We start from the raw sequence: 13,242 nt of genomic DNA, 5'->3' as shown, positions 1-13,242 counted from the left end.
CAAAAGTTTGGGGTCACTTAGAAATGTCCTTGTTTTTGAAAGAAAAGCTATTTTTTTTTTCATTAAAATAACATCAAATTGATCAGAAATACAGTGTAGACATTGTTCATGTTGAAAATGACTACTGTAGCTGGAAATGGCAGAATTTTTATGGAATATCTACGTAGGTGTAGAGGTCCATTATCAGCAGCCATCACTCCTGTGTTCCAATGGCACATTGTGTTAGCTAATCCAAGTTTATAATTTTAAAAGGCTAATTGATCGTTAGAAAACCCTTTTGTAATTATGTTAGCACAGCTGAAAACTGTTGTTTCTGATTAAAGAAGCAATAAAACTGTCCTTCTTTAGATTAGTTGAGTATCTGGAGCATCAGCATTTGTGGGTTCGATTACAGGCTCAAAATGGCCAGAAACAAAGATCTTTCTTCTGAAACTCGTCAGTCTATTCTTGTTCTGAGGAATGAATGCTATTCCGTGCGAGAAATTGCCAAGAAACTGAAGATCTGGTACAACGCTGTGTACTATTCCCTTCACAGAACAGTGCAAACTGTCTCTAACCATAATAGAAAGAGGAGTGGGAGGCCCCGGTGCACAACTGCGCAAGAGGACAAGTACATTAGTGTCTAGTTTGAGAAACAGACTCCTCACAAGTCCTCAAGTGGCAGCTTCATTAAATAGCTCCCGCAAAACACCAGTCTCAACGTCAACAGTGAAGAGGTGACTCCGGGATGTTGGCAGAGTTCCTCTGTCCAGTGTCTGTGTTTTTTGCCCATCCTAATCTTTTCTTTTTATTGGCCAGTCTGAGATGTATTTTTCTTTGCCACTCTGCCTAGAAGGCCAGCATCCCGGAGTCGCCTCTTCACAGTTGACGTTGAGACTGGTGTTTTGCGGGTACTATTGAAGCTGCCAGTTGAGGACTTGTGAGGTGTCTGTTTCTCAAACAGCACAACAGTTTGTACCCTCTCTCTCACTCTCTCTTTCACACACACAAGCCAAGGTCCCAGGATGTGCTGTCTCCCGCCACTTGGCTATGGTTGTCCGGGTGATGTATAATGGCTCCTACTGTCTGGTCATCTAGCTCAGCACCATCACCATAGCGACTCCAACCGCAATCGTCCCAGCCAATCAAACAGTTGTGCTGACCTATGTAGAGCAGTGGGCCAGCTTGTGTCCTGGCCTTTAACGCTACACTAATCAGAAACGTATTAAATCCTACAGAGCTCAGCTATAGCATCACACAGACCAGACGGCAATAAACAGCATTATTGATAATAAAAACAGACACGCATAAGCAGCTTTATGATGTATGACAACATCCTATAGCTGAGCTCTGATTTAGTCATATTTTTTTGCCAGCATATTATGTTACAACAATCTTTGTCTGTGATGGGAGGTAGATCATCTACCTACCTTGCCCTGCTGTGTGTGTGTTTATGCGTGGGTTTATCATGTGTGTGTGTCAGAGACAGAGCGTTAAGGTGACAGAGATGGCTTCAGTGTTTTGATCCAGCATGCCACAGAGCAGTAGGAAGTAGGAGGGGATTGTAAATGCTCTGGCATGTCTGTTAGCAAGGGCTTACCAAGCTCTCCATGTGAAAATGTAAGTTATGCTAATGGATATTAAGTTAAGGCATTATGTGGTGAAGTTGATCACTTTAGGCATTACAGTCATTAATGGAGCATGGAGGCCTAATCCTGGAATAGTGTGCCATCAGTGGACTAAATTACTCCAGAGGATTTAGATCATTCAGTGTGGTTGTTTGATCTGTGGCGAGAATAGGATGCCACTTCATTTATAGATAAATACAGCTCTCTGGTGGACAGTGTTTCATTGTCTTGAACCAAGCACAAATACACACAAAGCAATCTTGTTTTTCCATTTCACTTCATTAACCTGAATGAATGAATATGCTGATTAAAAACAAAAAAAAGTACAGTATTAATGGGTTTCCCAAAGCAGTTGGTTACTTTAGAAATTGCTTGATAACCATTTGTATGTTCTATTCTATATATCCCTGCTCCAGGTTCACATGTATTTCAATGGCTCCTCCTGAATGTTCCATCTTCTCGCAATAGTCAACAGAAAAAAGAAAAAAGGCAACAGTGCCCTCCAGGGGTTGACAGAGCACATTGTATTTATCACATGCCAGTTGTGCAGTACAATAAATCTCAATTAAACTTTATATGGAAAGATATGAAACATGTGATAGGGTTTAGAAAGAAAAAACACTTAATCTTACAATATGATTTCTTTCACTATTCAGCTTCGGCTAACCATCCTAAAATCTCATTAGAAATAAGGTGTTTTTGGTGTAACAGTAATGTTATAGACCTACTATGCTATTTCAGTTCTGTTATAACAATTAATTTGTATTTTATATGTGATCTTGCAAGACATTGATTCAGCTTTGATCTAAATTGACTAAATGAGCACCATTGAACAGTGTTTAATGACTTCAACTCTGAGTAATGGCACTCAAGCTGCTCAATTTGGATTATAGTAGCATTCCCGAACTCTGTCCTCCGGACCCCATGTTTTGGTTTTTTGCCCTAACACTACACAGCTGATCTCAAACCTAAACCTCCTGCACCCCTGCCTGTACTCATTTGGGCTGCTCAGTAATTGAAGTTGGATTACTGTCATCTGCTGGATCATAAAAATACTGCTGCTGTAATTCATTTCATTACCACTCTTACATTTGCTTTCTGGAGCCGCACTCACCCATCCACACCCTTTCTCCCCCTCACCTGAGAGATCAGTATCTCCTCCAGCTCATGGCTTCAGCCAATCAGACAAGCTTTCTATCCAGGTCCTGATTGGCTAGCCAGCCTGACCCACGTTTTAGGGAGTAAATATTGCCTGCAACTCAACAGTGTTATTCCAGTCTGTAAATGTAGGTGGACATATGTGCATGTGCGTGACTACAAAGTAAGTTGTTTTGGCTGTTGTTATCTTTGCAGTATGTAGAGTAGCAGTATTCTATGTAATTCCCATTCCTGTTATTATTATGTTACTACTGATAGTAAAGACTTGAGGATTCCATTTAAAAATAGCTTAATACTCTTCTAGAGTCAGATTGTCTTAGCACGGTAAGGTACAGCAGGGATATGCAAACTTACCATCATGGGGTCCAGGCTTTTTGCTTCTAATCAGCTTGTTGTAGCAGGAAGTAGTGTAGGACCTTGAGAGCCTCTGGATAGGGTTGAGTGACTGGACTTTGTAAATGGTCCTGTGAATGAGAGAGAGAGTGTGTGGGGGGAAATCAGTAATCAAGTAATATCAGACTTTCTCCGTATCATTGATCATCAGCTCCCCTGAAAGATGGTAGGTATAAATTCAGAAATGTAGGCCGGCCAATTGTCATGTAGTATCCTCACCATTATGCCTTTTCTACATCTGCCTTTGGGTAAGCAGGAAAGGAGGTTTGTGAATTATACCCACACCAATAAAAAGGCTGATTTTAACTTACTGTAAGTAACTGGATGAAGTTCATGATGATCTGCTCAGATGCCATACTGTGCCCTTCTCATGCGGGCACATTCTGAACACACACACACTATCAGCATTGACTGTAGCTTAACTAGATATTGTTGTATTGAATGTAACAAATAGCTACGCAAAGGGCCAAACAGTTAACCATTTACAGTAACTGCAGTTCATTATTAGCCTACTTTGTCAATAAGCAACAGTCTCCTTTCTGCAGCAGGTACCTCTGGCTGGGCCACTGCATCTTGTAGCAGGTTGAGCCAGGTAGGGCTTGCTAGCTAGTCAGCAGGAACGTTAGTAGTTCAAGTCAACTTCAGGTGTGGTTGAGTTCATTCTATTGGCATGCTAACTTCAAGATACATTAAGCATCCCGAGTGGCGCAGCGGTCTAAGGCACTGCATCTCAGTGCAAGAGGCGTCACCAGGCTGTATCACACCCGGCCGTGATTGCGAGTCCCATTGGGTGGCACACAATTGGCCTGGCGTCGTCCGGGGTAGGACATCATTGTAAATAAGAATTAGTTCTAAACTGATTTGCCTAGTTAAATATATATTGTTTTATTATCTAAATTTACTATAGGCTACTATGTGATTGTGCATTAGCTTGCTAGCTATTTCAATTGAGTGTGTGTTAATCAATCAAAACCCTACCCCAGCGGTTACCAAACTAGGTCGTCTGATATGAAAATGGGTTTGCGAAAGAATTTGGAACCCCCCCTCACCAAAAAGGCCTACAAATATATACAGTTGAAGTCGGAAGTTTACATACACTTGGGTTGGAGTCATTAAAACTCGTTTTTCAACCACTCCACAAATTTCTTGTTAACAAACTATAGTTTTGGCAAGTGGGACCACGCAGCCGTCATACCGCTCAGGATGGAGACGCGTTCTGTCTCCTAGAGAGAAATATACTTTGGTGCAAAAAGTGAAAATCAATCCCAGAACAACAGCAAAGGACCTTGTGAAGATGCTGGAGGAAACGGGTACAAAAGTATTTATATCCACAGTAAAACGAGTCCTATATCGACATAAAGGAAGAAGCCACTGCTCCAAAACTACCATAAAAAAGCCAGACTACGGTTTGCAAATGCACATGGGCACAAAGATCTTACTTTTTTTGAGAAATGTCCTCTGGTCTGATGAAACAAAAATAGAACTGTTTGGAGGAAAAGGGGGGAGGCTTGCAAGCCCAAGAACACCATCCCAACCGTGACACAGGAGGCATAGATGGCATCATGAGAAAGTCAAATTATGTGGATATATTAAAGCAACATCTCAAGACATCAGTCAGGAAGTTAAAACCTCTTGGTGTTAGGGGGCAGTATTTTCATTTTTGAAAAAAAAAACGTTCCCGTTTTAAACAGGATATTTTGTCAGGAAAAGATGCTAGAATATGCATATAACTGACAGCTTTGGATAGAAAACACTAACGTTTCCAAAACTGTAAAGATATTGTCTGTGAGTATAACAGAACTGATGTTGCAGGCGAAAAGCATGAGAAAAATCCAATCCGGAAGTGCCCCAGGTTTTGAAAGCGCTGCGTTCCAATGACTCCCTATTCAGCTGTGAATGTACCATCAACAAGCTTACACTTTCTACGTATTCCCCAAGGTGTCTACAGCATTGTGACGTAGTTTTACACATTTCTGTTGAAGAATAGCCGTAGGCGGCCACATTGCGTAAGTGGTCACATGGTGGCTCCGAGAGAGATTCTTGTGTAAAATACAGAGGTAGCCATTACTCCAATCGGTCCTAGTGAAAAACGAATTGTCCCGACGGATATATTATCGAATAGATATTAGAAAAACACCTTGAGGATGGATTCTAAACAACGTTTGCCATGTTTCTGTCGATATTATGGAGCTAATTTGGAATATTTTTCGTTGTGGTGACCGCAATTTCTGGGCGATTTCTCAGCCAAACGTGAAGAACAAACGGAGCTATTGACCTGGGAGTCTCGTGAGTGAAAACATCCGAAGTTCATCAAAGGTAAACGATTTAATTTGATTGCTTTTCTGATTTCCGTGACAAGGTTGCCTGCTGCTAGCAAGGCATAATGCTATGCTAGGCTATGATAAACTTACACAAATGCAAGTCTAGCATAGGCTGTGAAGCATATTTTGAAAATCTGAGATGACAGGGTGATTAACAAAAGGCTAAGCTGTGTTCCAATATATTTAACTTGTGATTTTCATGAATAGGAATATTTTCTAGGAAGATTTATGTCCGTTGCGTTATGCTAATTAGTGTCAGATGATGACAACGGTCCCGTTCACGGGATGGGGTGTCACTACAGGTTAAAGCTTGGTCGCAAATGGCTCTTCCAAGTGGACAATGACCCCAAGCATACTTCCAAAGTTGTGTCAAAATGGCTTAAGGACAACAAAGTCAAGGTACTAGAGTGGCCGTCACAAAGCCCTGACCTCAATCCTATAGAAAATTTGTGAGCAGAACAGAAAAAGCGTGTGTGAGCAAAGGGGCCTACAAACCTGCCTCAGTTACACCAGCTCTGTCAGGAGGAATGGGCCAAAATTCACCCAACTTATTGTTGGAAGCTTGTGGAAAGCTACCCAAAACATTTGACAATTTAAAGGCAATGCTACCAAATACTAATTGAGTGTATGTAAACTTCTGACCCACTGGGAATGTGATAAAATAAATAAAAGCTGAAATAAATCATTCACTATTATTCTGACATTCACATTCTTAAAATAAAGTGGTGATCCTAACTGACCTAAGACAGGGAATTTATACTAGAATGAAATGTCAGGAATTGTGAAAAACTGAGTTTAAATGTATGTAAGGTGTAGGGTGTATGTAAACTTCCGACTTCAACTGTATATGAAACTAATTATTACAGGTCTGATCAATTCATGCAAATGTCATCTCAGAGACATCTCTACATGATCTCAAAGAGGTGCTAAAGTGTAAAATAATCACAAAAGTGGAACAGATATGATTTATTTCCATTAATTCATCATTCAATTTCCATTCATAATGTTCCAACACAAGTCATTTGTTGAGTATACCTAGTCCTTCTCAAGTGTGTTTGGGAAATGAGTTGCAAACACAATACCGGGCATAGCTGTCAAGTCAAGGAAAACAACTTTGCCCAAAACATGCTCAAGTGCAATTACAACTGTGTTGACAGGGGTTTCCAGTTGGGTCACAACATGAAAGCAGGTACCATGTGTTACAGTATCTTGCAGCAAAGAAAAACATGCACTTTCAAATTCGCTAATAAGTGCCCATTTGTCACCTGAGTCCTCAGAGGTAAAGAAGAATTAAAATCTGTCCATACTTTAGTTGTGCTACTGTACATTAGAAGAATAAAACAAAAATAGTTAGTTATTTTTCCTTTCCCATAATGCCTTGATGTGAGACGAGTTCTCTTAACTTGTGCCCTGTGAAATGCCTTCACTGAATGCGGTGAATTAATGTGGCGACCAGCATGTTTTTCTATTGCAGAGAGGTGCCTTGCCTCCAGTTGAAGTTCACTCGATGCTCCAATTATGTTTGTTCTCGACTTATGTGACTTTGTCACAAAAAACTATGGTCATTGGTCATCCGTGCGTAAAAGTCAGCTATGGCATTTTCTGGCTTTATGATTTGCGAAATAGCAGGGATAGACTGCACTAGTTTGACTGCATGGACCATTTGCATAGGTATGTTTTGAATACCATGTATGAGCCTTAACAAATATTAATGTTTCCATTTTGAAGACAAAAATGGCTGAGTCCATAATGGGCCAAGGGCTTTGACGCTGTCTGCTAGTTGCACAAGAAGGTGAATATTTGTAGTTTGGTAACGCTCACCATAGAGATTACTAATTTGAGAGAAAAAGTTCCATAGCAGTTTCTCTGCAAGAACACCACGGAAAACAACATGTCCAAAAAAGATGAAAAGAGCCCGATAATTCTGATGCCTTAAAAAACATCCTGTGAGATGCTAATGATCGAGGATATTGTGCCAAGGATGGTGGTCGGATATCTTGCAATCGCTTGTCTATTTGTTTTGTTTCTTTTGACATGCTGAAGGGCTGATGAGAAACCTCAGTGGAAAACCATAGAAGGATCAGAAGGCGCATCACTCCAAACAAAGCTGAGTGCATGTAGTCTATTCCAGTGCTACGGATTAGGTCATAATTTTTAAATTGGCTAAGCCAACAGGGACCCTTCACAGTGGTTTTTGTCTCATAGGCCATTTTAGCATCATCAGCAAATGTTTGATGCGTGTGAGGTGGCCCTTTTGGATCCATTTCTTGGAATGGAAATGCATGAACATGTCTCCTTTGCCCCATCTTCAGTCTTTCCAGGCTACTCACATTTCGAACATACAAAGATCCCATTGAACTGCACTGTATTTAGTACTATTGCTTGGCAGGCAAGTCACATGTGCCAGCAATGGTAAGCACTTTGCACAAAAACATTTCAGAGCCCTCTGCCGGTTGCACATGAACTCCATCCTCTTGAAGTTTACTCCGTGTTACTTAATGGTCTAAGAAATGTAACCATAGATGGTTTTGAGTCCCCATACCAAAGTCCGGCAAAAATCAAATGTTCTCTTTCTGTGCATTCAATAAAGCTCAATTCATTAGTGATACAATAAAAAGGCCACACTGAAAATGTAGATGATTTAAAAATAGGTACCCCATCTGTGTTCCATGTAAGTGAGATGTTTCTAGGATCACTAAGAGGACCACCCCCATCTGCATGCTGTCTGTAAACCTCTGCATCATACATATCTTCTATGTCAGGATCTTTCTTCTTCCTACAAAATCTAAAGTTAAGCTTTTCCTGAAAACCAGGCTTGAGAAACAATGATCTTATTTGAGCATCAATTTGAACATCCATGAAGGATGATGCTGATTCTTCTTCTGTCATGCTGGTACCACAGGTCAGACATTGTTCACACACTACTGACTCAAAACATGTGCTGCAATACTTATGCATCCCAAAAGGGGAAGATGCAGAGTTGGGGGAAAAAGTCTCTGAACTTCTGTACACTGCTCAAGCAGTCTGTGTTGAGACTATCTGGACAAAGCAATGTTGTTAATTTAAGCTAATCACTAAGGGACAGTTTGCGTAAGCCATGATTACCAAAAGGCACTCCAACGGTTATGGATGCATTGTCATATAATGGTTTGCCTGTTTTGTTGTGTCGTTGGATGTTGACTGTGTTGACTGTGCACCCTACTCACTAGACACCTTTTCAAATCCCTCACTGAAGATAAAGTTATCATCATAGGGACAATTCATTAAATCAGGAATCACTTCCTCAAAAGATTCAGATGGATCATACTGATCAGTATTGTCACATACAGTTGTTAGGACATCAGGAGTATCTCGGCTGGCTGATCTGAGGTTCGCTCTTCGTTTTCAATGGTAAAGTCAATCGTTGAAACATAAAATAATAAGACAACAGTTTAATAGTATGTTTAGACAACATGTATTAATGGTAAAACATTGTGTTGCACCATCACTGTGAGTGTACACATGGGTCTCAAATAAACTTGGCAAGATAACACACACAAAGCAAATTAGATGTTTATGCAAATATGTTTCTAGTACAAGAGGGTACTACTATAAAACATAGGAAGTGGAATAAGAATGTATAACTTACTTAAATATTGTTCATCCTACGTGCTGTCCAGACCGGGCGGATCGCTCACTCAATTATCGTCAAGATAAAACATTTTTAATTTTATTTCACCTTTATTTAACCAGGTAGGCCAGTTGAGAACAAGTTCTCATTTACAACTGCGACCTGGCCAAGATAAAGCAAAGCAGTGCGACACAATCAACAAAACAAAGTTACACATGGAATAAACAAACGTACAGTCAATAACACAATAGAAAAAAAATCTATATACAGTGTGCGCAAATGAGGTAAGATAGGGAGGTAAGGCAATAAATAGGCCGTAGTGGTGAAGTAATTACAATTTAGCAATTAAACACTGGAGTGATAGATGTGCAGAAGAATAATGTGCAAGTAGACATACTGGGGTGCAAAGGAGAAAAAATAAATAAAATAACAATATGGGAATAAGGTAGTTGGATGGGCTATTTACAGATGGGCTATGTACAGGTGTAATCATCTGTGAGCTGCTCTGACAGCTGATGCTTAAAGTTAGTGAGGGAGATATGAGTGTCCAGCTTCAGTGATTGGAAGCAGAGAACTGGAAGGAAAGGCAGCCAAAGGAGGAATAGGCTTCGGGGGTGACCAGTGAAATATACCTGCTGGAGCACGTGCTACGGGTGGGTGCTGCTATGGTAACCAGTGTGCTGAGATAAGGCGGGGCTTTATCTAGCAAAGACTTATAGATGACCTGGAGCCAGTGGGTTTGGCGACGAATATGAAGCGAGGGCCAGCCAACGAGAGCATACAGCTTGCAGTGGTGGGTAGTATATGGAGCTTTGGTGACAAAACGGATGGCACTGTGATAGACTGCATCCAATTTGCTGAGTAGAGTGTTGGAGACTATTTGGTAAATTACATTGCCAAAGTCAAGGATCGGTAGGATAGTCAGTTTTATGCGGGTATAATTGGCAGCATGAGTGAAGGATGCTTGGTGTGAAATATGGAAGACAGTTCTAAATTAAAATTTGGATTGGGGATGCTTAATGTGAGTCTGGAAGGAGAGTTTACAGTCTAGCCAGATACCTAGGTATTTGTAATTGTCCACATATTCTAAGTCAGAACCGTCCAGAGTAGTGATGCTGGACGGGCGGGCAGGTGCGGGAGGCGACCGGTTGAAGAGTATTCATTTAGTTTTACTTGCATTTATAAGCAGTTAGAGGCCACGGAAGGAGAGTTGTATGGCATTGAAGCCCGTCTGGAGGTTAGTTAATACAGTGTCCAAAGGAGGGCCAGAAGTATACAGAATGGTGTTGTCTGCGTAGAGGTGGATCAGAGAATCACCAGCAGCAAGAGCGACATCATTGATGTATACAGAGAAAAGAGTCGACCCGAGAATTGAACCCTGTGGCACCCCCATAGAGACTGCCATAGGTCCGGACAACAGGCCCTCCGATTTGACACACTGCAGTCTGTCTGAGAAGTAGTTGGTGAACCAGGCGAGGCAGTCATTTGAGAAACCAAGGCTGTTGAATCTGCCGATAAGAATGTGGTGATTGATGGAGTCAAAAGCCTTGGCCAGGTCAATGAATTCGGCTGCACAGTATTATCTTTTATCGATGGCGGTTCTGATATCATTTAGGACCTTGAGCGTGGCTGAGGTGCACCCATGACCAGCTAGGAAACCAGATTGCATAGCAGAGAAGGTATGGTGGGATTTGAAAAGGTCTGTGATCTATTTGTTAACTTGGCGTTTGAAGAGCTTAGAAAGGCAGGGTAGGATAGATATAGGTCTGTAACAGTTTGGGTCTAGAGTGTCTCCCCTTTGAAGAGGGGGATGACCGTGGAAGCTTTCCAATCTTTGTGGATCTCAGACGATACGAAAGAGGTTGAACAGGCTAGTAATAGGGGTTGCAACCATTGCGGCGGATAATTGTAGAAAGAGAGGGTCCAGATTGTCTAGCCCAGCTGATTTGTAGGGGTTCCAGATTTTGCAACTCTTTCAAAACATCAGCTATCTGGATTTGGGTGAAGGAGAAATGGGGGAGGTTTGGGCAAGTTGCTGTGGGGGGTGCCGGGCAGTTGACTGGGGTAGGGGTAGCCAGGTGGAAAGCATGGCCAGCCGTAGAAAAATGCTTATTGAAATTATCGTGGATTTATCGATGGTGACAGTGTTTCCTAAAGTCAGTGCAGTGGGCAGCTGGGAGGAGGTGCCCTTATTCTCCATGGACTTTACAGTGTCCCAGAGGTTTTGGAGTTTGTGCTACAGGATGTACATTTCTCTGTGTATATTGGTTCCTAACTTCCCTGAAAAGTTGCATATTGCGAAGGCTATTCGATGCTAAAGCAGTACGCCATGGGTTTTTGTGCTGGTCAAGGGCAGTCAAGTCTGGAGTGAAACGAGGGCTATATCTGTTCCTGGTTCTAAATGTTTTGAATGTGGCATGCTTATTTAAGATGGTGAGAAAAGCACTTTTAAAGAATAACCAGGCATCCTCTACTGACGGAATGAGGTCAATATCCTTCCAGGATACCCAGGCCAGGTTGATTAAAAAGGCCTGCTCGCTGAAGTGTTTTAGGGAGCGTTTGACAGTGATGAGGGGTGAGCGTTTGACCACATACCTATTACGGACGCAGGCAATGAGGCAGTGATTGCTGATTGCATTACGCCGTCATGGATTAAAATCCTGCAGCGCACGCAAGTTCCCCCTGCTCAAGCCAGCGCATGTCCAGGCCCGTCTGAAGTTTGCCAATGACCATCTGGATGATACAGAGGAGGAATGGGAGAAGGTCATGTGGTCTGATGAGACAAAAATATAGCTTTTTGGTCTAAACTCCACTCGCAGTGTTTGGAGGAAGAAGAAGGATGAGTAGAACCCCAAGAACACCATCCCAACCGTGAAGCATGGAGGTGGAAACATCATTTTTTCGGGATGCTTTTCTGCAAAGGGGACAGGATGACTGCACTGTATTGAGGGAGGATGGATGGGGCCATGTATCGCGAGATCTTGGCCAACAACCTCCTTCCCTCAGTAAGAGCGTTGAAGATGGGTCGTGGCTGGGTGTTCCAGCATGACAACGAACAGAAACACACAGCCAGGGCAACTAAGGAGTGGCTCCGTAAGAAGCATCTCAAGGTCCTGGAGTGGCCTAGCCAGTCTCCAGACCTGATCCCAATAGAAAATCTTTGGAGGGAGCTGAAAGTCCATATTGCCCAGCGACAGCCCCGAAACCTGAAGGATCTGGAGAAGGTCTGTATGGAGGAGTGGGCCAAAATCCCTGCTGCAGTGTGTGCAAACCTGGTCAAGAACTACAGGAAACGTATGATCTCTGTATTGCAAACACAGGTTTCTGTACCAAATATTAAGTTCTGCTTTTCTGATGTATCAAATACTTATGTCTTGCAATAAAATGCAAATTAATTACTTAAAAATCATATCTGATTTTCTGGATTTTTGTTTCAGATTCCGTCTCTCACAGTTGAAGTGTACCTATGATAAAAATTACAGACCTCTACATGCTTTGTATGTAGGAAAACCTGCAAAATCGGCAGTGTATCAAATACTTGTTCTCTCCACTGTATATCTCCAGAATTCAGCCGCTTCAGAGTGCAACTGGTCCTTGTTTGGGGACACACACACCAAAGCATGCAACAGGCTGACCAATACAAGGGTTGAAAAATTACCTTCTGTGGTCCAAGGTCATTGATGACTGCCTTCAGCTCATCTACAATGTAGAGACCGGTGTGTCTGTTGTCCCTTGTGTCTGTGCTCTTGTAGAATACTGGTTGAGGGGTAGAGATTATGTAGTTAATTATTCCTTGCCCACGAACATTCGACTACCCATCAGAGATGATTGCAATACAGTCTGCTTTCTCTATGATTTGCTTGAACTCTGTTGAACTCTGCATCCAGCAATTGAGTAGATAAAGCATGTCTGGTTGGAGGGGTATATGCTGGGCAAAGAACATTCAGAACTCTCACAATACACATTGCCTGTGAGCATCAGAGGTGAACCAGTTGCATACACAGCTCGAGGAAGACATTCATCAGCATTTCTCTGACTACATTCCTCCATTGAGTCAAAAAAAAACTTCTGATTCCAGGAGGACCATGAGCTGTTGCTATCTATAATGTATCCGATTCATAATTTTCACCTCGATTAGAGGTAGAGGGACTTT

This window comes from Oncorhynchus mykiss, chromosome 11 (genome assembly GCF_057628025.1).
Source record: "Oncorhynchus mykiss isolate SJ-2025 chromosome 11, ASM5762802v1, whole genome shotgun sequence".
Classification (NCBI taxonomy): domain Eukaryota; kingdom Metazoa; phylum Chordata; class Actinopteri; order Salmoniformes; family Salmonidae; genus Oncorhynchus; species Oncorhynchus mykiss.
The sequence above is the reverse complement of the archived record's forward strand: the minus strand, read 5'-3'. Positions refer to the sequence as shown.